General features: G+C 41.6%; 1 long non-coding RNA gene across 1 annotated transcript; it reads right to left on the bottom strand.

Annotated features, from left to right (window-relative positions):
* Nucleotides 1-3943, bottom strand: LOC138423311 (uncharacterized). The gene is made up of 2 exons (XR_011250226.2): nucleotides 2138-3943; nucleotides 1-488 (listed from the first exon to the last, which is right to left on the bottom strand). It is a non-coding gene; the product is annotated as an uncharacterized lncRNA (long non-coding RNA).
* Nucleotides 3944-25793: the final 21850 nt, after the last annotated feature.

Raw genomic sequence — 25793 nt, 5'->3', positions numbered from 1 at the left:
GTGGTTTGAATCTTTGTATTTTAACACTTGCTTCTTACAGCTGCTTTATTTTATATCCCTTGCACAACAACCTACAGGGCAAGTTGCCAAGCACTATGATTCAGAGACTATACAGTGCGCAGGCACAGGGCGAGATAAGCTTTACCTTGACTTATTTACTGCAGCTAAGACTTTGTTTTGGGGAACTTCCTTATCAACTTAGAATCCGTTTTGTCCCTGGGTCTGTTCCTTTTGAGGAATCAGAGAAACATCCTTGTGTGCAAGAAATGTTCTTTTCCCACGGGAACAAACAGAGGATTCTTAGCTGAACATCTCGTTTGCAAGAATGTTCAGCCCTGGTTGAGAGTCTCGTTTGCAAGCACTTCTCAACCTTCCTTATACCTTGTTCCCTACATCTCCCCCTTTCTTTTCTTGCAGGTGCTGAATACGCACTTGAATACGCAAAGCTTCTTCTTTCAATTGTTTCCCTTTTTGCCAGCGCAGGTAGACTATAAAAGCAATAAAACATAAAGCAACAATTAACAAAGTATTTACAAAGGATGTTGTTAACAATGTAGATACATGCCGTAAAGGATTAAGGTTATCTAATCCTTCTTGAAGACTCTTCAGTATATCAGAACCAAGAATATCAGGCAGCGTCTTACTAAAAGTTGACAATATAGTTTGTTTCAATTCTATAATTTAAGCAGTTAAATTCTGGTGTCCCACTAAAGACCTTTTCACCTTTTCTTAACCCTCACTCATATTAAAGGGAACAGGGGTTACACATAGGTGAGATGAGTTCCAATCACATTTTAACACACTCTTTGTAGCTAACACAGTCACTTGATCTCCTAACCAGGAAACAGTGAGTTGTAAATTCAATACATCAGTAGCCAATTGAGCGTCCAAATCATGCTGTTGTTGCCACAATAAATGAGTATCCTTATGCCACTCCCTGACAAAATCAGCAGTCTGGATGCCCTGATGCAAAGCAAGACCTGCTACAGTTGCTGTTGCTGTTACTGAAGCCACGGCGAGAATTGATGCGATGACAATGCCAAGCATTCTTCGAGATCGATGGAGAAGAGTTTGTACAGCATTCACAAGATGAGGGACAGCAAAAGAGTCCGACCAAGGTCGAGTAAGATTAGCAGGCAACCAAAGTTCAGTCCGTGCTTTCACAATGACCAAAGAGTAATTTACTGGAATGGACCATCTTGTTTTCAACATTTTCCCACCAGGAATGATTTATACATTGAGTCAAGTTACAATCAGAACATGATATAACTCCCAAAATTTCATTCCAAATCCACTGCCCATACAGTAAAGAATAAGGAAATTTTACACATGCTATAGCAGAGTAAGATTTATTAATATGCAAATGAACTTGAAATGGCCCCTTAGGATCATTAATATTTAAAGTAAAGTTTCCCGTCCATATAGTAAGGTCACCTGACACTGCCCATAATTTCCGTATGTCTCCTTGTAATTGAGGGTGCCCATCCATTTGTAATGGAGGTGGAACCAATGCAAAATGTTGCCATTTTACAGTTTCATTTCCTTGACCATTCAAGGTACCATTTATGCGATGCCATTTTAAAGATCGATTAGACCATTTTTCTAAAAATTCTCCATGAGTAGGACTCCAATCTACAATTACATGATTTGAAAAATTCATAACTAGACGAGGGTCATGATCCCTGCAATGTTCCCACTCCAGACGTGATAAAGATGCTTCAAAAAATGAAGCAGGGCAGAGGGACATATGTATCCTCTTACTCTTATTTAAATAAGACCGTGAAGTATTAAAGCCACGAGAAGAAATGAGCACAGTAAAAACTGCGAAGTGTTGTCCCCTATAATTAACTCCCCAAGTATTACAAGAATGATGTGAGTGTGTTTTTGTAGACAGACAAAAAGAATGCCCTCCTATACATAAAGGAATACCTTCAGCTGCTATAGTAAGATTAGTAAAGTTATAATTCTGTACATGCTGGGATAATTGCTCAATCCCCCCACAATCAGGTGGAGGGAAAAAATTAGTTTCGTTAGTACAAACTTGGACTTCTACTTCACCCCAGGACACCGCCCGCACCAAAGGAGGATTAGGGATATAGGCCCAATAGGTATAGTTTGTGGCTTCCACATACATTACCTGACAAGTTACCACCGCCATCATGGCCAACAAAAGATTAGTAGGATTCAATGGTTGTCCTGCTTTCTGCAATGTTTTCTCAGCTTCTTGAGTCAGTTTCTTCAACTGTCCCCATGTCGGTGGACCTGCCTCTCTTGTCACAAAGGTGAAAGTCCTCTGCATTGACAGTTCCTGAAACTGGCGCACGAACCGGTCGCTCATCCTGCAACTTCACCAATCTCAATGGAACCCAGATCCTGGAATTATTCACGGAAATAAAAGCATACCCTCGCCCCAAGAAGTGAAGTACTGCCGGAATCCATCCCTTTATCTCATCCTTATACCATACCTGGGAATGTTCAAAGCTTTTTTGTCTTCTTTTCTGAATTGCCAAAATGCTGTTCTGCTGGAGCCATCTTACTTTTTCCCCAGACATTCAAAAAGTTAAGAGTTAATAGTGTTTTATTTAATACATCCCTTGGTGATATCACACCCTTTTCCCCCTTTCTTATTTTTTCAATGTATTCTCGAAGAGTCCGATTAGCTCTTTCAATTATAGCTTGTCCTTGACTATTATAAGGAATACCAAAAGTGTGCTTAATATGATATTGTTCTAAAAATTGAGATAATTTAGAGGATTGATATGCAGGAGCATTATCAGTTTTTAATTCTATAGGTATGCCCATAATAGCAAAACAAAATAGTAAATGAGTAATAACAGAATCTGCCTTTTCTGAACTTAAAGCTGTAGCCCATTGAAAATGAGAATAAGTATCTATAGTATGATGAACATATTTCTGTTTACCGAATAAAGAAATAAAAACAACATCCATTTGCCAGATTTGGTTAGATTGTAATCCTCTGGGATTTACTCCAGGAGGGGCAAAGGGCAAAATAAATGGTGCACATATGGAACAAGAACGAACAATGCGTTGAGCTTGTTTTCGTGTTAACGAATAAGTTTTTTGTAACCCTTTAGAATTAGTATGATGTAAGCAATGTTCTTGTGTTGCAGACTGTAAAAGATAAAGTAAGGCATCTATATTTGCATTTCCTTGAGATAATGGTCTGGGGAGAGAAGAATGAGCTCAAATATGAGTAAAAAAGACAGGGTTAGTTCGCCTAATTAATAATTGTTGAACCTGAAAAAATAATTTATCAATATTAGTTTTTAAAGTTACCGGTAGAGTGGCTTCAGGAAGATAAATACATGAAAAGACTGCATATTTAGAATCAGAAACAATATTAATAGGAATATCAAAAAAAATCCTGTAATGCCAAACAAATGGCCCAAAGTTCAGCAGGCTGCACGGAAGAAAAGGAATGTGGAACGACTTTAGAAATAGTATCAGTCCAATAGCCAGCAGTATTTTTATTGGCATCTGTAAAAATAGTTTTTCCTTCAACTGGAGTATTAGATATAGGAGATTTACAAACCATTGATGTATGTCAAAGAAAATCTATCATTTTAGATTGAGGATATTGATTAGAAAAAGTCCCTGAATAAGATGCAAGAGCTATCTGCCAATTTTCATTAAACTGTAAGCAATTAGAAATTTGGGTGGAAGTAAGTTGAGTAATAATTGTTTGAGGGTCACTTCCAATTAACTGAGTAATATGGCCTCGACCTTTCAAAATAAGGAAAGCAATTCTATCCATATAAGTAGTAAGCTTTTTTGTATAGTTATTGGGCAAAAATACCCACTCAATCAACCCTGCAGATTGAGCAATAACTCCAGTAGGAGAATAGGGAGTATGGAACACTATGAAATATATAGGTTGATCCTGTTGTAGATAAGTAAGAAACCCTTCATTCAACCGTTGCTCTACAAAGGATAATTCCTCTTTTGCTTGAGAAGTAAGAGATCGAGGACTGTTAAGAGCAGCATCACCCTCCAAAGTAGAAAATAAATGACGCAGTTAATGTGTAGGGATCCCTAATATGGGATATAACCAGTTAATATCACCCAAAAGCTTCTGAAAATCATGAAGAGTTTTCAAATTATCTCGTCTAATTTGGACCTTTTGAGGTTTTATTCTTTGTCGTTCCAAAATAGCACCTAAATATGAAATAGGAAATTCAGTTTGAATTTTTTCAGGAGCAATTTGAAGATTCAAATCACTTAAAGCTTTCTTCACATGAATAAAAAATTTATCTCGTTCCTCTTTACTAGGAGCTGCCAATAGAAGATCATCCATATAATGATAGAGAAGACAATTAGAAAACTGTTGCCTCACAGTAATAAGAGCACGATCAACAAACTCCTGACAAAGTGTAGGGCTATTAATCATTCTTTGAGGCAACACTGTCCATTGATAACGTTTTACGGGCTGCCCATGATTATACACTGGAATAGTAAAAGCAAATTTATTTCTATCTTTTATTTGCAAAGGAATATTAAAAAAAACAATCCTTCAAATCTAAAACCATCAAAGACCAATTTTGTGGAATCAAAGCAGGAGAAGGGAGACCTAATTGCAAAGCTCCCATAGGTTCTATACATTTGTCAACTTCCCTTAAATCAGTCAACATTCTCCATTTACCAGATTTTTTCTTAATGACAAAAACAGGGGAATTCCAAGGAGACGTGGAAGGTTTGATATGGCCAGATTGAAGCTGTTCTACTAATTGTTCTAAAGCCTCGAGCTTCACTTTTGGAAGCGGCCGCTGCTCAACCCATTTAGGGACATCAGTTAACCATTTCAATGGGAGAGCTTGAGGAATCTGAGCAGTGGCTACAAGTTTTCTGACAAGATGGTGAGCATTGTTCCTAAAGAAAATAAAAGATCCCTTCCCCAGATATTAATAGGTATATTAACAATGTAAAAATAAATAAATACTTTCTTTCCATTAGACAATTGGCATGACAAAGGTTGAGCGCTTCTCCACACATCTGCTATTGATCCTAAGCCTGTTAAAACAAGAGGAATTTTTTCTTTTTTCCAGTCATTAGGCCACTGCTGGAGAGAAATAACCGAAACATCTGCTCCTGTATCCACTAATCCTTCAAACTGTTTACCTTCAATAATCAGTGACATTAAAGGATGAGAGTCATTAATGAGCATTTCCCAAAGTATACTTTTTCCCGTACTTCCAAAACCACCGACTCTCTCATTTGAATATGAAGAAAACGGATGATAAGGTAACAAGAGAAGTTGTGCAATCCGTTCCCCTGCTAGTAAAGAAAGAGTTTGTGATGTAGAAACCATAATTAAAATTTCCCTGACATAGTCAGAATCAATTACTCCTGGGTATACAATCAATCCTCTTAATGTTGCACTACTTCGTCCCAAAATTAACCCAAAAGTTCCTCTTGGTAATGGGCCAAAAACATTAGTCCGTAATTTATAAACACCTCCTCCTGGGGATAAAATAACATTTTCAGCTAATGGAAGATCTGCAGCTGCACTACCTAATGTAGCAGCCTTCAAATCTGAAATCATCATTTGAGCACCATTCGAGGAAACTGGCTGTCGAGATTGGCATTGACCTGTGCAGGAAACTGGCAAGGAGCTCCCGGTACTGTTCCTGGGCCCCAGGAGCTCAGGCCCACTGGGAAGTTTCCCAACAAAGGGGCACTTAAGGGATTCCCTTCCCGATCAGTTTTGGATTTACAATCCTGAGTCCAATGCTTCCCCTTGCCACATCTCCTACAAAGACCTGAGGGCTGTCGCTTTTCTGGCAATCGTTCATTTTTTGGCTCATCTTTTTGTCTCTTGCAATCTTTCCGAAAATGTCCTGGCTTCCCGCAATTAAAACAGTTTCTTCCCCTCTGAGGTTTCACAACCTTTGCCAAAGCTGCTGCAAAAACAGAGGCTTGATGTTTAGCTCTTCCAACTCCAGAGCATGCTGTTATGAACTCAGCCACAGAAGCCCCTTGTCCTTTTAAAGGTCCCAAAATCCTTTCACATTCTGGATTAGCATTTTCATATGCCAATGTATCAAGTAAAATTTTTGAGATCTCATCTTGACCGACTGTCCGTTCAATAGCCACCCGAAGGCGGGCCAAAAAATCTGTATAAGGCTCATTAGGACCTTGTATAGTTTTCACAAAAGACGGTTGAGCCTGTCCAGTAGGTACCACTCTACGCCACGCCCTTAAGAAAACCTGACGCACCTTTTGTAATTCCTGATCTGTGTACTGAACTTGTTCCCTCAAAGCTCGATACTGCCCTTCTCCCATCAACTTATCTTCTAAAGGACCTTGTGGATTTTGTCCCTCATTAATCCTAGGTTGTTTTCGGGCTTCTTCTTCCCACCAACTACGAAGCTGTAACCATTGAGATCCTTCTAAAACAGCTTGAGCTATAGATTCCCAATCAAGAGGAAGAATTAATTTAGAAGTTCCCACATTCTCTAACATTGATAACACAAAAGGAGATTGGGGGCCATATTGAGAAACAGCGGCCTTAAGATCTTTAAAAAATTTATACTCCAAAGGCATATATTGAACATTAATCATTCCCGCCCGTGCATCATGCTGACGTATAATGGGAAAGAGGCGAGGTGGATCCACAAAACCTCCAGGGGGCGCTGAAAGATCATCATCATCATAGAACTTAGTAGCAGGAAATGTAAATCGCTGATTCTCTCTCCCTACCTCAGCCTTATCGGCAGCTGCTGGAAATAGGGATGCGTAGAGCGGTGCAGAAGATTTAACAGCCTTGGAAGTTCGCTTTTTATTTGATAAAACCTTCCGAAAGGCAGTAGTCATTGCCTCTACAAAATCTGAATCCTCCCCAGAACTCACATCTCTATCTGGCTCAGTGGATGAATCTTTACTATCATCTGCGGGTTTGAGCGGAGGCCGAGATGAAGCCCCCCTTTCACCTGCATCTTCCTTCTCACTCATAGGCACATCCTCATACAGGGGATCTTCCTTCTTAAGAGAACATGAGACAGCCTCACTATCAGCAGCCATTAATTTTAAAGCCTGTGTTATAGCGCTACATAGAGTCCACAGCCTTAAAGGAATCACATTTCCTTTTTGATGCTGCCTTCTTAACTCTTTCTGCACCACTTTCCATTCCTTCAAATTCAGTTGTACTTCTGTTTGATATTGAAACCAATAGCAATGCTGCTCTATAAGACAGAACAACTCACTCAAGCGGCGAGTAGACGTTTTAATTCCTATAGAATGCAGGAGCCCCTTAACCAGCTCCATATATTGTGACTTTAAAGACAGGGAATTCCCCATAGTTTTTTCTTTTTCTTGAAAGTCCCCCTTTCAGCGTTTCGCTCCAGAGTGCTCACCCTTCCGGATTTTTTTTTCTTTTCTCTTTTTCTCAAAAGTCCCCCTTTCAGCATTTAGCCCCGGGGTGCTCACCCTTTCAGATTTTTTTCTTTTCTCTTTTACTCTATTTCCTGAAAGTCCCCCTTTCAGCGTTTTGCCCTGGGGTGCTTACCCTTTCGGTTCCGTCGTGCCCCGGGCTGGGCGCCAGATGCTGGCGACGGAATGAAACACCAACACAGCAGAGTGGTTTGAATCTTTGTATTTTAACACTTGCTTCTTACAGCTGCTTTATTTTATATCCCTTGCACAACAACCTACAGGGCAAGTTGCCAAGCACTGATTCAGAGACTATACAGTGCGCAGGCACAGGGCGAGATAAGCTTTACCTTGACTTATTTACTGCAGCTAAGACTTTGTTTTGGGGAACTTCCTTATCAACTTAGAATCCATTCTGTCCCTGGGTCTGTTCCTTTTGAGGAATCAGAGAAACATCCTTGTGTGCAAGAAATGTTCTTTTCCCACGGGAACAAACAGAGGATTCTTAGCTGAACATCTCGTTTGCAAGAATATTCAGCCCTGGTTGAGAGTCTCGTTTGCAAGCACTTCTCAACCTTCCTTATACCTTGTTCCCTACAGTCTATATACCCTGTGGGATTGCTAGTCATATGGTAGCTAGTCATATCATATGCTGGTCATATGGTAGTCATATTCCTAGCTTTTTAAGAAGTCTCCATACTGTCTTCCATAGTGGCTGTATCAATTTACATTGCCACCAGCAGTGCAAGAGTGTTCCCTTTTCTCCACACCCTCTCCAGCATTTATTGTTTGTAGACTTCTTGATGATGGCCATTCTGACTAGTGTGAAGTGGTATCTCATCATAGTTTTGATTTGCATTTCTCTAATAATGAGTGATATTGAGCATCTTTTCATGTGTGTGTTAGCCATCTGTATGTCTTCTTTGGAGAAATGTCTTTTTCCCACTTTTTGATTGAGTTGTTTGTTTTTCTGGTATTGAGTTATATAAGCTGCTTGTATATTTTAGAAATTAATCCTTTGTCAGTTGTTTTATTTGCTATTATTTTCTCCCATTCTGAGAGTTGTCTTTTCATCTTGTTTGTAGTTTCTGTTATTTATGCAAAAGCTTTTAAATTTAACGAGGTCCCACTTGTTTATTCTTGTTTTTATTTCCATTACTCTAGGAGGTAGGCCATAGAAGATCTTGCTTTGATTTATGTCACTGAGTGTTCTGCCTATGTTTTCCTTTAAGAGTTTTATAGTTTCTGGTCTTATATTTAGGTCTTTAATCCATTTTGAGTTTATCTTTGTGTATGGCATTATGAAGTGAAATAATTCCATTCTTTTGCATGTAACTGTCCAGTTTTCCCAGCACCACTTATTGAAGATGCTGTCTTTGCCCCATTGTGTATTCTTGGCTCCTTTATAAAAAACAAGGTACCCATAGATGAGTGGGTTTATCCCTGTGCTCTCTATCTTGTTTCATTGGTCTATATTTCTGTTTTTGTCCCAGAAATCTTTATTTCACCTTGTGCTTTATCCAGCCTGGTATTTCACACCCTGATGCTGTGAAAGATTGAAGGCAGGAGGAAAAGGGGACGACAGAGGATGAGATGGTTGGATGGCATCACTGACTCAATGGACATGAGTTTGAGTAAGCTCTGGGAGTTGGTGATGGACAGGGAAGCCTGGTGTGCTGCAGTCCATGGGATCGCAAAGAGCAGGACATGACCGAGCGACTGAATTGAACTGAACTGAAGCGCAGTGACAATATACAGCCTGACATACTCCTTTCCCAGTTTGGAACCAGTCTATTGTTTCATGTCTGGTTCTAACTGTTGCTTCTTGCCCTGCATTCAGGTTTCTCAGGAGGCAAGTAAGTTGGTCTGGTATTCCCATCTCTTTAAGAATTTTCCACAGTTTCTTGTGATCCACACAGTCAAAGGCTTTAGCATAGTCAATAAAGCAGAAGTAGATGGTTTTCTGGAATTCTCTTTCTTTTCCTATGATTCAACAGATGTTAACAATTTGATCTCTGGTTCCTCTGCCTTTTCTCAATCCAGCTAGTACATCTGAAAGTTCTTGGTTCATTGAAGCCTAGCTTGAAGGATTTGGACCTTACCTTGCTAGCGTGTGAGATGAGTGCAATTGTGTGGTAGTTTGAACATTTTTGGCATTGCCCTTCTTTGGGATTGGAAAGAAACCTGACCTTTTCCAGTCCTATGGCAACTGCTGAGTTTTCCAAATTTGCTAGCATATTGTGTGCAGCACTTTCACAACATTATTTTTTAGGATTTGAAATAGCTCAGCTGGAATTCCATCACCTCCACTAGCTTTGTTCGTAGTGATGCTTCCTAAAGCCCACTTGACTTTGCAGTCCAGGATGTCTGGCTCTAGGTGAGTGATCACACCATCATGGTTATTAAGACCATCTTTGTGTAGTTTTTCTGTGTATTCTTACCACCTCTTCTTTATACCTTCTGCCTCTGTCAGGTCTATACCATTTCTGTCCTTTATTGAGCCCATCTTTGCATGAAATGTTCCCTTGGTATCTCTGATTTTCTTGCAGAGATCTCTAGTTTTTCCTATTCTATTGTTTTCCTCTATTTATTAATCATTGTTTACTTAAGGCTTAGTCCTTGTGGATTATTTGTTACAGCAACGAACTTCTATGTATATGTTAGAAATAAGTATTTCTGTGTACTTGTGCTGGAAGAAAGGAAGGGAGGCAAGAGATAATCCTTGTGGATTACCTAATACAAATACAGATTTCTGTGAGTACGTTAGAGATACAGATTTCAGTGCATATCTGGAAGGAAGGAAGGAGATAATGATCTTGGATTATCTATTATAGATAGAGATTTCTCTGTACATTTAGAGATACAAATTTCTGTGTATATTTGATAGAAGGAAGAAAAGAAAGAAAGATAATCCTTCTGAATTATCTATTACAGATCCAGATTTCTGTGTCTCTGTTGGCTCTGATGTCACAATTCATCCTATTCTTTCACTTTTTCTTAAAAACTTCTGTTTGTGTTTGAATTCTCAGAGTCACTTTTTGTGTTGTAAATTTGCTCCTTTGTATCTATTTTTAAATTTTGTCTACAAGGGACATCATGTGCTATTTTCTTTCTCTGCCTGGCTGACTTCACTTAGTCTGTAATACGCCAAGTTCCATCCTTGTGACTTTTAGTGGCATACTTTCATAATTTTAGTAGCTTTTTTCCATGGCTGAATGATAGTCCATGGTATATATGTACTACATCTTCTTTAACCTTCAGTGTGTCCAAAGACATCTTGATCTGTGTCTTAGCTCCTGTAACTAGTGCTGCAGTGAATGCTGGGGTGCACATGTCTTTTTGAATGATGGTTTTCTTGAATATAGGCCCAGTTGGGGGTATGTGAGATTCTAGGCTTAGTTTTTTGGAAGATTTTTTTTCTAGCATGTAGAGGCTGTACTTTCTAGGGCTTTGGCAAGCTCCATTCCCACTGACCGTATCAGTAGGTTCCATCACTACCCAGCTCTCTCCCGCATTTATTGTTTGCAGACTTGTGAGAATGGCCATTCTGATAGGTTGGATTTGATTTCTTGTTGTCATTTTGATTGATATTTCTCCTGTAATAATTAGGGATGCTGAGCATCTTTCCCTGTGACCGTTTGGGTTCTGTTTTTCTTTCTTTACAGGATGTGAGGAAAATTGACCTTTGACATTGGCTTCTTGAAAATCGGTTGTGTTTGGAATTTATTTCTGCAATACCTGCCGCAGGACATTTCCTGAGGGCAGCTGTCATTTACAGCCCCACAGGCCTTTTGAATTGGAGGTGCCAGAAAGCACTGGTGGGCAAGTTGTAGTTCTTGCAAATGTCCACAAGGTGGCAGCACTTCTCCATGCCCAACTCTGGTTCCATCTGCAACCAGAGCCTAGGGAAAGATGGCTTCCTGGGCTGTGAATTAGAGTGGAATGTGTCTGAACAAACACCAGAGGGCTTGTATCTTACTACTTATGACCCCTAAATCTCCACTCATCCCCTCCAGACTCCTTGCCATCCTGGGGCACTGCTCCCTGTTGAGCTACCTAGGAGGCTGCACTCTCAAGAAGGAGGCTTGAACTGGGGATACCAGTACCACGATACCTGAAGGCTAGGTTACTTTTCCAAGGTTTGAGGCTAGAGGGTCTACCCACCATCCTCTGGGTGCATTTGGGACTCTGGTCCCACCCAGAGTAAACCAGACAGTACAGGTTTAAGAGGGGGCTCAATGAAAGACATCCTGCCCAGCTCTCTCAACCTGATTCCAGGCCAGTCATTGAACCCAAGCCTGCTCAGGCTCCAGGAATAGGGGAGCGGCCTAAGTCAGGGATGTCAGAGGGAGTAAACTAGTCGTTGAATTTTTTCTTTTCTTTTCTTTAATCTCATGCCAGGGCTATATTGGAGTATAGTTGACTTGAAGTTTTTTGCTTGTCATTAGATTACTGCTGCCTGATTTAGTATGGCACGCACATACAGCATATCCCTTTCTTTGGATTCTTTCACCACAGAGTAATTGCTGAAGGTCTAGCAAAGTTCACCATGCTGAACATCAGGTCTTTGTGAAGTATCTATTAGAGATACAGATTTTGGTATATATGTTAGACATACAGATTTTTTTTATATGTGTAGGAATGAAGCCAAGAAGGAGATAATCCTTGGAGATTATCTATTACAGATATAGATTTCTATGTATATGTTAGTGATGTAGATTTCTGTATATTCTTCAGAGATTCCAAGATTTCTGTATTTGTGGGAGGAAAGTTTTTTTTTTTTTTAAAGGTGAAAGTATTATTTGCTCAGTCATGTCTGACTCTCTGCCACCCCATGGACTATAGCTCGGCAAGGCTCCTCTGCCCATGGAATTCTCCAGGCAAGAATACTGGAGTGAGTAGCCATTTCCTCCTCCGGGGATCTTCCTGATCCAGGGATTGAACCCAGGTCCCCTGTATTGCAGGCAGATTTACTGTTTACTGTTTAAACCACAAGGGAAACCCATTTGTGGGAGGAAGGGGCAAGGAAAGAAGAGAAGAGGGAATCCTTTTGGATTATCTATTTTAGACACTGATTTCTGTGTATATGTTAGTCCCATCCTTCTAATTCATCCTTGCTTTTTCAACTCTTTTGGAACCCTCTGTGTTTGAGTTCTCAGATTCTCTTTTTGTGTTCTTCTGTTTCTTCTTTTAATTTTGCCTGGAATTCACAGCATATGCTATTTTCTTACTCTGTCTGCCTGACTTTATTTAGTGTACGATCCTCCAAGGTCCATCCTTGTGACCAGTGGAATAATTCCATAATTTCAGTGGCGGTTTTTCAAGGCTGAGTAATGGTCCATTGTGTATGTGTACCACATCTTCTTTAAGCTTTACTGTGTCAGTAGACATTTTCCTGGGCCTGTGTTTTGGCTACTGTATGTAGTGCTGCAGTGAACATTGGGGTGTATGTGTGTTTTGGAATGATGGTTTTTCTCGGGCCCACGTGTGGGAACGCCAGATCCTAGGCTAAGTTGTCTAGAAAGGTTTTTTTTTTTTTTTCTCCTGGCATGGGGAGGCTGTCCTTTCTAGTGGCTGTTGCCGATCTCCATTCCCATGTACTGTGCAGGGGGTTCTCTCTCCTCCTGACTCACTCCAGCATTATTTTTTGTGACATGAGAATGGCCATTCTGAGTGGTGGGATTTGATTTGTCATTTTGATTCGCATCCTCCTGTAAAGATTAGGGGTGTTGAGCATCTTATCCTGTTGCAGGGTGGGAGTTTTTGTTTTTCTTTTATTCTTTTCTTTAAAGGATGTCAGGAAAATTTACCTGTTGCAACTGGCTTCTTGAAAACTGCTTGTGTTTGGAATTTACTTCTGCAGTGCCAGCCCCAGATCCTTTCCTGAGGGCAGCTTTCATTAACAGCCCCACAGACCTTGTGAACTGGAGGTGTGAGTAAGCACTGCTGGTTGACTTGTAGCTTCATGCTCAGCTCTGGTTTCTTGAATGTCTGCTTAGTGAATGCCTTAGTGAATGTCAGCCTCCTGGGCTGAGACTTAGAGTGGAAGGTGCCTGAGTAAACACCCAAGGGCTTGTGTTCCACTACTTCTTCCCCCAAAGCTTCACTCTTCACCTCTCAACTCATCCCTGCCTTGCCCACAGAACCCTGCTGAGGTGCCTAGGAGGCTGCACTCTCAGGAAAGAGGACTGATTTGGGGACTAAGTTACTTTTCAAAGCTCAAGGCCAGAGGGTTGGGCAACCATCCCTTGGTTGAGCTAGGATGTCTGGTTGCAGCCAGAGCAAACCAGACAGTATGGGTTGAAGAGGGGACTCAATTAAGGATACTGTGCCCAGCTGTTCAGTCCCACTCCAGGTCAGTCATAGGATCCAAGGCTGCTCAGACTCCAGGGATGGGATAGAAGCCCAAGTCAGGGAGGTGGGAGTTAATTAACTAGGCTTTGATTTTCTTTAATCTAATGGTGATGCTATACGGGAATATGGCTGGTCTGCCATTTGGTTCTTGTCATCAGTATACAGCCACCTGGTTCAAAATGACATATATTAACATCCTCCAGGAAGATCCCTGAGAGGAAGCAATGGCAACCCACTTCAGTATTCTTGCCTGGAGTATCCCCTGGACAGAGGAACCTGGTGGGCTACAGTCCATGGGGTTGCAGAGAGTCAGACATGACTGAAGCGACTTAGCATGTATTAACATACTGTTCTTTCTTTGGGTTGTTTTGCCCTAGAGGTTATTGCAGGATTTCAAACAAAGTTCTCTGTGCAGTATCTGTTAGACATACAGATTTCTGTGTAAATGTGGAAGAATGAAGAAAGGAGATAATCCTGCGGACTATCTATTACAGATACAGACAGCTTTTTGGGTATATGTTAGTGTTATGTGTTAGTCGCTCATTCTGTCCGATTCTTCGCAACCCCATGGACTGTAGCCCACCACTTGCTGCCCATGGAATTCTCCAGGCAAGAATACTGGAGTGGGTTGCCATTCCCTTCCTGAGCTCCTCATTCATTGGCTTTTTCATTTTTTTCCCTTTGGAATTCTTTGTGCTTCAATTCTCAGGCTGTCTTCATGTTGTAAATTACTTCCCCTTATTTCTTTTTTAAATCTTGCCTACAGGGAACATCTTCTGCTGGTGTCTCCCTCTGTTGCTGACTTCACTTAGCGTATGGTCCTCCAGAGTCCATCCTCGTGGGGACTATTGGCAGACTCTCATAATGTCAGTGGCAGCTTCTCATGTCTGATTAAAGCCCGTTGTATATATGTACCACATTTCTTTAAGATTTAGTCTGGTGAGGGGCATTTTCTCGGGTCTGTGGTGAACGTTGGGGTGCATGTGTTATTTTGAATGACTGTTTTTCGTAATATAGGCCCAGGTGTGGGTATTAAAATTCTAGGCTTACCTCTATTGAAATTTACTTTCTGGTCTGTGGAGGCTGTCCTTTCTAGGGGCTGTTGTCAAGGTCCATTCCCACAGAATATGAAGGAAGGTTCGCTCATCTCCAGGGTCTCTCTAATATTTAGTGTCTGCTAATAGTCAGGATGGCCATTCAGTCAGATGGGGATTGATTTCTTGCTGTTTTGATTGGCATTCCTCCTGTAATAAGTAGGGAGGTGGAGTATCTTGTCCTTGGACTGATTGGGTCTTATTTTTTCCTTAAGGGGCGTGAGGAAATTTTACCTGTTACAGTTGGCTTCTTGAAAGTTGGTTTTGTTTGGAATTGATTTCTGCAATACCCACCACATGACCTTTCCTGAGAGCAGCTGTCATTAACTGCCCCCCTTGTGAATTGGAGGTGCCAGTAAGCACTGGTTGACCAGTGTAGTTCCAAGAAATGTCCACAAGGTGGCAGCACTTCTTCATACCCAACTCTGGTTCCATCTGCAACCAGAGCCTTAGGGAATGTCGACTTACTGGACTGTGAATTAGAGTGGAAGGTGCCTGAGAAAACACCCAAGGATTGAATCTCACCATTTCTTCCGCACTGAAGCTTCATCCTCCCCTTTAGCTTCATGCCTACCTGGGGCACTGCTCCCTGCTGAGGTACCAAGGAGGCTGCACTCTCAGGAAGGAGTCTTGAGCTGGGGACCCCAGCACCAGGAGACCAGGGGTCTGGGCAATTTTCTGTATTCCTCCAAGTCAGAGGGTAGGGCCATTAGGATTTCAGTTCACTAGAGATTCTGGCCCCAGTTAGGGCAACCCAGATAGTACAGGTTGAAGAGGGCTATCTATGAAAGGCACCCTGCTCCGCTGTCTCGACACCACCCCCATCCAGCCCTGGCTTAAACCTACTCAGCTACCAAGATTCAGATAGCATCCTAAGCCAAGGAGGTTGGAAGGAATAAACTAAACATTACTTTTCTTTCCTTTATTTCACGCCAGTGCTATGTTGAATTCTAGTCTGTCTGCAGTTTTGTCATTGTCCACTGACTGATTCAGCTGCAACAAATGCATATGGGCTTTAGTGCTTTTTTATTGATTATTTTGCCATACAGTTTATTGAACAAGGTGGAGTAAAGTTCTCTGTGCTGAGCATCAGGTCCCTGTGGAACATTTATTAGAGGTACAGTTTTCTTCTATGTGTGCAAGAAATGAAGGAAGGAGATAGTCCTTGTGGGTGTTCTATTACAGCTACAGATTTCTTTGTATATGTTAGAGATAAATATTTCTCTGGATACATGCATGGAAGGAAGGAAGGAGGGAAGGTGGCAAATAATCCCTGTTGCTTGGTTAATACTGATACATATTTCTGGGAGTGTATTAGAGATCCTGGAGGAAGAAATGGCATCCTACTCTAGTATCCTTGCCCAGGAAATGCCATGGGCAGAGGAGCCTGGTGGGCTGCTGTCCACGGTGTTTGCAATTTTTCTGACATGACTTAGAGACCAAACAACAAGAACAATGTTAGAGATAGACATTTCAGTGCATATGTGGAAGGAGAATGAGGGAAGGATATAATCCTGTATAATCTATTACAGATACAGATTTCAGTGTATAGGGTAGTAACAACCTCCTAATTCATCCCTGGGACTTTCTCTCTCTCTTTTAAAAAAAAAAATCTTTGCGTTTGAATCTCAAAATCTCTTTTTATGCTGTAAATTATTTCCTCTGTATCTTTTTTTTTTTCGGTTTTGCCCTCCAGGACATCACCTGCTATTTTCTTCTTCTGTGGCTGACTTCACTTAGTGTATTTTCCTCCAAAGTACATCCTTGTGGGGACCACTAGTATCACTTCATAATTTCAGTGGCGATATTTGAAGTCTGAGTAATAGCCCCTTGTATATATGTACAACATTTCCTTAAGATTTAATCTGTCAGTGGAACTTTTCTTGAGTCTGTTTCTTGGAAGTTGGAGGTACCACTGCATTGAAGGTTGGGTCATTTTGAATGACGGTTTTTTGTAATGTAGGCCCAGGTGTGGGTATTAGAATCTTAGGTTTAGTTCTCTTGACCTTTTTGTTCTGGCCTGTGCAGGCTGTTCCATCAAGAGGCTGTTGCCAATGCTTGTTCCCAGGGAACATGAAGGGGGTTTCCGTCATCTCCTGGCTCTCTTCTCCATGTAATGTTTGCAGACTGTTAGGATAGCCATTCTGTCAAATGGGATTTGATTTCTCGTTGTCGTTTTGATCATCATCACTCCTGTAATAATTTGGGATGCTGAGCATCTTGTCCTGTGGCTGTTTGGGTTCTTTTTTCCTCTTTTCCTTTTTTCTTTCCTTAAAGGGTGTGAGGAAAATTGACCTTTTGAAATTTAGGTGTGTTTGGTGTTCATTTCTGCAATACCTGATGCAGGACCTTTTCTGAGGGCAGCTGTCATTACCTGCCTTACAGGCCTTTTGAATCAGAGGTGCCAGTAAGCACTGGTGGGCAAGTGTAGTTCCAGGAAATGTCCACTAAGTAGCAGCACTTCTTCATGCCCAACTCTGGTTCCACCTGCACCCAGAGCCTTAGGGAAAGTCGACTTCCTGGACTGTGGATTAGAGTGGAATGTGCCAAGCGCTTGAGTCTCACTACTTCTTCCCCCTAAAGCTTTACCCCTCCCCTTCAGACTCATGTCTACCTGGGGCACCGCTCCCTGCTGAGGTGCCTAGGAAGCTGCACCCTCAGGAAGGAGGCTTTGGCTGGGGACCCCAGCGCCAGATCCCTGGATACTTGGTTACTTTATTCTGATCCTTGAGGCCAGAGGGTCAGGCCACCATCGTTGGGGTGCACTAGGGATTCTCTTCCCAGCCAGAGAAAGCAGACAGTGCAGGTTTAAGAGGAGTCTCTATGGAGGGCACCCTGCCTGGCTGTTTCAACTCCACCACAGTCCAGCCCCTGGGACTCTAGTCTACTCAGAGTCCAGGGATGGAATAGCAGCACAAGTCGCAGAGGTCGGAGGGTATAAACTAACATTCTATTTCTTTTCTTTTGTCTCATGCCACTGCTATGTTGAAGTGTAGTCGATTCACAGTTTTGTGCTTGTCTTCAGTGAACGACAGACTGATTCACTTATGACAGATACATACAGCATATTTGTACTTTAAAAAAAAGTTTTTTGCCATACACTTTATTAAACAAGGTTCATAAACTTCTCTGTGCTGAATATCAGGTCCCTGTGGACTCCTTATTAGAAATACAGATTTTTTTGTACATGTGCAAAGAACCAAAGAAGGTGATAGTCCTTGTGGATTGTCTATTACAGCCACAGATTCCTATGTATATGTTAGAGATAAATATTTCTCTGTAAATGAGCATGGAAGAAAGAAAGTAAAAAAGGAGATAATCCTTGTGGATTAGCTAACATAGATACAGATTTCTGTGTATATGTCAGTACCGACCTCCCAATTCATCCCTGGCCCTTTCCATTTTTTCCCCCTGTAATTCTTTGTTTGTGTATGAATCTCTGAGTCTCCTTTTGTGTTGTAAATTACCTCCACTATATATCTCTCTGTTTTCTTTTACTTTGCCTAGAAGGGACATCATTTGCTATTTTCTTCCTCTGCTGCTGAATCCACTTACTGTATGACCCTCCAAGGTCCATCCTTGTGGTGACCAGTGGCTTAATTTCATAATTTCAGTGGCAATTTTTATATCTGAGTAACAGCCTATTGTATATATGTACCACATTTTTTTAAGATTTAATCTGTCGGTGATGTTTTATTGAGTCTGTGTCTTGGCTATTCGAAGTAGCATTGTGGTGAACACTGGGGTGCGTGTGTCTTTTTGAATGACGATTTTCTCAGGATTTAGGTTCAGGTGTGGGAAATCAATACCCTAGGCTTAGTTTTCTGGAAAGTGTTTTTTTTTTTTTTTTTCCTGGCATGGGGAAGCTGTCCTTTCTAGTGATTGTTGCTAATGTCCATTCCCACTGGCCATGCAGGGAGGTTCCCTCTTTTCCCAGCTCTCTCCCACATTTATTATTTGTCGACTTGTGAGGATGGCCATTCTGACAGGTGGGACTTGATTTCTTGTTGTCGTTTTGGTCGGCATTCCTCCTATAATATTTAGGGATGTGGAGCAGCTTGTCCTGTGGCCATTTGGGTCTTTTTTTCCTTTTCCTAAAAGGTGTGAGGACATTTTACCTGTTGCAAGCTGCTTCTTGAAAGCCCATTATGTTCAGGATTGATTTCTGCAACACCCTCCCCAGGACCTTTCCAGGGGGCAGCGGTCATTAACAGCCACAACAGGTGCCAGCAAACACCGGTGGGCAAGTTGTAGTTACAGGAAATGTCAAAATGGTGGCAGCACTTCGTCATGCCCAGCTCTGGTTCCACCTGCAACCAGAGCCTTAAGGAAGGTCAACTTCCTGGGCCATAAATTTGAGTGGAATGTGATTGAGCAGACCCCCAAGGCCTTCGGTCTCACTGCTTCTCCCCCCTAAAGCTTCACCCCTCCCTTCCAGGCTCATGCCTACCTGGGGCACCACTCCCTGCTGAGGTGCCTAGGAGGCTGCACTCTCAGGAAGGAGGCTTCAACTGGGGACCCAGCACCAGGGCCCTGGATACTTGGTGACTTTACTCTTGCCCTCAAAACCAGAGGGTCAGGCCACCATCACTGGGTTGCACTAGGGATTCTGGTCTCAGCCAGAGAAAACCAGAGACAGTACAGGATTGAAACAGATCTCAATGAAGAGCATCCTGCCTGGCTGTCTGGACCCCACACTAGCCCAGCCCTGGAATGCAAGCCTAATCACGTTCCCAGGATGAAATAGCATCCTGAGTCCAGCAGGTGGGAGGGAATAAACTAGGCATTACTTTTCTTTTTTTTTTCTTTAATCTCACGCCAATGCCATGTTGAAGTCTAGTCAATTTGCAGTTTTGTGCTTGTCCTCAGTGTGTTGCTGGCCAAAAGCTTGGCCTCTCTGTCCACTGAAGCTGAATAAAAAATATGGAGACAGAGTTTGGGGGAAATAGAAAGGTGGCTTTAATTCTCAGCTGGCAGAGAGCGGAAGACAGTAGTCTCATGCCTCAAGAACTGTGCCCCTGCTCCATGAGGAGTCTAGGGGCTTATATAAGATGAGGGACAAAGGTGACAGGATCTCGATTTCTTCCTCGTGCATTGTTTTGTCAACTAAAAAATATAGTCACAACCTGAAAGTAGAGAGTTATTTTATTTGGTGTGAATGTTTAGGACCCCATCTGGAGACAGCATTTCAGTAGCTCTGAGAAAACTGCTCCAAGAAGGCAGAGGGTAAGTCAGGCTATATACACGTTTGCAACAAAGAGAGCATGCAGTCTGCACATCAAAGATCAGGTATCAGGTTAAGGAATCCAGCATTCTGTGTGTGGGGAGATGCAGCCTCGGGGTCACTGCCTCCACTCCTTTCCTGCGACCTCAGCCATCAGGGTGAGTCCTGTCTCCATGCTCACCTTGCTTCCTGCACCCCCAGCCCCTCAGCAGTCACCATGGGAGGGGGATGGCAACACCCCCTGGATCACAGTTTGGGGATCATTCATTCACATTTGGAAGCCAGAAATCACTGATGGTGGTGATGTTTCTTGTTTATGAATATGGCAGGAGAAGTTTTCATTTAACAGTTTCAAAGACAGTCACAGGCTAGCGTCAGTAACTCAGTAATTCTGTCTGGCAGTTCAGTGGCTCTGTGGCCTACTTCCCGATGTATAACTACAAGGGGAAGGGTGTTGTAAGCAGATAGGAGATGTATTTAACATAGAGTCAAAAGAAAAAATGTGAATTGTAGCTCTTGCAGAGTTAGGGAGGAGGAACGTGCTGCACTCAATATGCCCGCAAATTTGGAAAACTCAGCAGTGGCCACAGGCCTGGAAAAGGTCAGTTTTCATTACAATCCCAAAGAAAGACAATGCCAAGGAATGCTCAAACTATCGCACAATTGCATTCAGCTCACACGCTAGTAAAGTAATGCTCAAAATTCTCCAAGCCAGGCTTCAGCAATATGTGAACCGTGAACTTCCAGACGTTCAAGCTGGTTTTAGAAAAGGCAGAAGAACCAGAGATCAAATTGGCAACATCCGCTGGATCATCGAAAAAGGAAGAGAGTTCCAGAAAAACATCTATTTCTGCTTTATTGACTATGCCAAAGCCTTTGACTGTGTGGATCACAATAAACTGTGGAAAATTCTGAAAGAGATGGGAATACCAGACCACCTGACCAGCCTCTTGAGAAACCTGTATGCAAGTCAGGAAGCAACAGTTAGAACTGGACATGGAACAACAGACTGGTTCCAAATAGGAAAAGGAATACATCAAGGCTGTATATTGTCACCCTGCTTATTTAACTTATATGCAGAGTACATCATGAGAAATGCTGGGCTGGAAGAAGCACAAGCTGGAATCAAGATTGCCGGGAGAAATATCAATAACCTCAGATATGCAGATGACACCACCCGTACGGCAGAAAGTGAAGAGGAATGAAAAGCCTCTTGATGAAAGTGAAAAAGAGTGAAATAGTTGGCTTAAAGCTCAACATTCAGAAAACTAAGATCATAACATCTGGTCTCATCACTTTATGGGAAATAGATGGGGAAACAGTGGAAACAGTGGCTGACTTTACTTTTTTGGGCTCCAAAATCACTGCAGATGGTGACTGCAGCCATGAAATTAAAAGACGCTTCCTCCTTGGGAGGAAAGTTATGACCAACCTAGACAGCATATTAAAAAGCAGAGACATTACTTTGCCAACTAAGGTCCGTCTAGTCAAGGCTATGGTTTTTCCAGTAGTCATGTATGGATGTGAGAGTTGGACTGTGAAGAAAGCTGAGCACCAAAGAATTGATGCTTTTGAACTGTAATGTTGGAGAAGACTCTTGAGAGTCCGTTGGACTGCAAGGAGATCCAACCAGTCCATCCTAAAGGAGATCAGTCCTGAGTGTTCACTGGAAGGACTGATGTTGAAGCTGAAACTCCAATATTTTGGCCACCTGATGCGAAGAGTTGACTCATTGGAAAAGACCCTGATCGTGGGAAGGATTGGGGGCAGGAGGAGAAGGGGACAACAGAGGATGAGATGGTTGGATGGCATCACCGACTCAATGGACATGAGTTTGGGTAAACTCCAGCAGTTGGTGATGGACAGGGAGGCCTGGCATGCTGCGATTCATGGGGTCGCAAAGAGTTGGACACAACTGACTGAACTGAACTGAAAGCAAACTTAGTTACAGACCTGCAGAGTTAGTGAAAGGTTGTTGCTGAACCACACAAAGATGCCAGGATTCTTGGCCTCTGGAGGAGAAGAATTCAATCCAGGGCCAGAGATGAGGCTTGATTGCTCAGAGCTTTTGTGTAATAAAGTTTTATTAAAGTATAAAGGAGATAGAGAAAGCTTCTGACATAGATATCAGAAAGGGGTAGAAAGAGTACCTGCTTGCTAGTGTTAGCAATGGAGTTATATACTCTCCACAGAATCAAGAGTGTCTGGAGGTTGTAAAGACCTCACCAGACCTACTCCTATAATTTACATTTTAAGATAACAGGATTAGCCAGAAGGTTTAATCCAGAGACTGTCCTCAGGCAGGATATATTATTGTTATATAATCCTAAGGAATGTAGAGGGGAAAAAAGTTTGTCCTTTCTTCCTCCTTGAGAATTCCAGACCCCTCTCTCCTTGAGAACCCCTAGACTTCTTATCAACCTGCCTAGGAAGTGACTCCCTCATTAGGAGCAGTTACAGACCTGCAGAGTTAGGGGCAGTTAAAGTAAAAAAAGACTAGGAATGTTCAGGCAGGTCTGCTCACTGTTCTCTTTATCTTCTTTGTTCTGAGGAAAGAGAAAAACCTATTCCTCTTTTTCTCCTTTCATTGCAACTTGTACAACGGACTGATTCAGTTATGACATAATCATACTGCTTATTTGTACTGTTTATTGATTCATTTGCCATAGAGGTTATTGAACAAGGTAGAGTCCTCTATGGTGAACATCAGGTTCCTGTGGAGTAACTATTAGAGACACAAATTTTTTTTGTATGTGCCAGGAATGAAGGAAGGAGATATTCCTTGTGGATTATCTATTACACTGACAGGTATTTATTTATATGTGAGAGATAAGTAGTTGTGTACGTAAATGGAAGAAAGGCAAAAAGGAAGGAAGGCAGGGAGGAGATAATCCTTGTGGATTAGCTAGTACAGGTACAGATTTCTGTGGCTAAATTAGAGATACAGATTTCAGTGCATAGGTGGAAGGAAGGAGACAATCCTAGTGGATTATCTGTCACAGATACAGATTTCTGTGCATACATTAGTACCGACCTCCTAATTTATCCCTAGCCCTTTCCTTTTTTTTTTGTTTTCTCCTGGATTCTTTTTTTGTGTTTGAAGCTCTGAGTCGCCTTTGGTGTTGTAAATTACTTCTAGTGTATCTCTTTGTTTAACTTTGCCTAGAAGGGACATCATCTGCTATTTTCTTCCTCTGTTGCTGACTCCACGTAGTGTTTGATCCTCTAGGGTTCAACTTTGTGGTGACTAGTGGCATAATTTCACAATTTCAATGGCAGTTTTCATGTCTGAGTAATGTCCCACTGAATATATATACCATGTTTCTTTTAAGATTTAATCTATTAATAGTAAGTAGTGGTGCAATGAAGGCGGGGGTGCACATGCCTGTTTGAATGGTGGTTTTCTCAGGACATTGACCAGGTGTGGGAATGTCAGGCCCCAGGGTTACCTGTCTTAAGGGGCTGTCTCTACCCCGCCCTAGTCCTTTTTCCTTTCTTATTTATTATCTATCTATTTACCTTTCCCCCCCAGCTTTGTGTTTCAATCCTTACCAAATTCTAATGGAGCTATTTGGTATGATTTGAGTACGGAGGCTTTATCTGATATGTGTTTTGGAAATAGTGTCTCTCAATTTGTGGTTCATTATTTAATTTTCTGAATAAGATGTTTCATAGAGTAAAAGTTTTTAATTTTATAAGTAATTTTTTAAGTTTTATTTTTCTGAGGAAGTTTTTAATTTTCTGGGAAAGTTTTTAGTCATATGAGAGTGAGTAATTGTATGGAAGTGAGTAATATGAAAACTAAGATCATGGCGTCCAGTCCCATCACTTCATAGCAAATACATAGGAAAACAGTGAGAGACTCTATTTGCCAGGGTTGGGGCGGTGGGCTCCAAAATCACTGCAGATGGTGACTGCACTCATGAAATTAAAAGACGCTTGCTCCTTGGAAGTAAAGCTATGGTCAACCTAGACACCATGTTAAAAAGCAGAGATATTACTTTGCCAACAAAGATCTGTCTAGTCAAAGCTACGATTTTTTCAGTAGTCAGGTATGGATATGAGTGTGTGTGTTAGTCGTTTAGTCGTGCCCGACTCTTTGCGACCCCATGGACTGCAATCCACCAGGTTCCTCTGTCCATGAGATTTTCCAGGCAAGGATACTGGAGTGGGTTGCCATTTCCTTCTCCAGGGGATCTTCCCAACCCAGGGATGGAACCCGGGTCTCCTGCACTGCAGACAAATTCTTTACTGACTGAGCTACAAGGGAAGCCCTGTGGATATGAGAGTTGGACTATAAAGAAAGCTGAGCACTGAAGAACTGAAGCTTTTGAACTGTGAGGCTAGAGAAGACTCTTGAGAGTCCTTTGGACTTCAAGGAGAGCCAGTCAGTCCATCCTAAAGGAAATCAGTCCTGAATATTCATTGGAAGGACTGATGCTGAAGTTGAAGCTCCAATACTTTGGCCACCTGATGCAAAGAACTCACTCATTTGAAAAGACCCTGATGGTAGGAAAGATTGAAGGTGGGAGGAGAAGGGGGTGACAGAGGATGAGATGGTTGGATGGCATCACTGACTCAATGGACATGAGTTTGAGTAAACTCCGGGAGTTGGTGATGAACAGGGAATGACTGGTTTCTGATGGGGTCATGAAGAGTCGGACATGACTGAGTGACTGAACTGAACTGAGTAATATGAATGTTATTAATTGTATGAAAGTTACTAATTTTATGAAAGTTATTCAATTTATGAAAGTTGTTTTTATGGAAGTTTTAATTTTATGGAATATCTACATTTATATATATTTATCTACTGAGAAATATAAATATGTATCTACCCAGAGATGTTAAAATCTATACAGAGATATAAAAATTATATCTTGATAAAGTTATCTATGTACATATCTGTTTATATTCTTTGACTAGGTGTGTTTTTCAGTCTTTACCAAATGTATATGGGGCTGTTTGGTCTAATTTGAGTACAGATCCTTTATTTGATATGTGTTTTGGAAATGATTTCTTCCAGTCTGTGGTTCATCTTTTGGTTTTCTGAATAAGGTGTCTCATGGAGTAGAAATTTTTATTTTATAAATAATTTTATAATTTTAATATTATGAGGAAGTTTTTAATTTGATGAAGTAGTTTTTAATTTCATGAAGTTTTAAATTTTCAGAAACTTCTTCATTTTATGACAGTTTTTCATTTTATGAAACTTTTTAATTCTTTGTTGCTATTGTTCAGTTGCTAAGTTGTCTCCACCTCCTTGTGACCCCATGGACTGCAGCACGCCAGTATTTTCTGTCCTTCACTCTCTCCTGGAGTTGGCTCAAACTCATGTCCATTGAGTCAGTGATGCCATCCAACCATCTCATCCTCTGTCACCCCCTTTTCCTCCTGCCCTCAATCTTTCCCAGCATCTGGGTCTTTACAAATGAGTCAGTTCTTCACATCAGGTGGCTGAAGTAATGGAGCTTCAACTTCAGCATCAGTCCTTCCAATGAATACTCAGGGTTGATTTCCTTTAGAATTGACTGGTTTGATCTCCATGCTGTCCAAGGAACTCTCAAGAGTCTTCTCTAGCACCAGAGTTGAAAAGCATCAGTTCTGCAGTTCTCAGCCTTCCTTATGGTCCAACTCTCATATCCATACGTGAGAAAAACCATACTGGAAAAACCAAATCCATACTGGAAAAACCATAGCTTTGATTATACAGACCTTTTTCAGCAAAGTGATGT

The sequence above is a fragment of the Ovis canadensis genome, chromosome 18 (assembly GCF_042477335.2).
Source record: "Ovis canadensis isolate MfBH-ARS-UI-01 breed Bighorn chromosome 18, ARS-UI_OviCan_v2, whole genome shotgun sequence".
In the NCBI taxonomy this organism is placed as follows: Eukaryota; Metazoa; Chordata; class Mammalia; order Artiodactyla; family Bovidae; genus Ovis; species Ovis canadensis.
The sequence above is the reverse complement of the archived record's forward strand: the minus strand, read 5'-3'. Positions and strand labels throughout refer to the sequence as shown.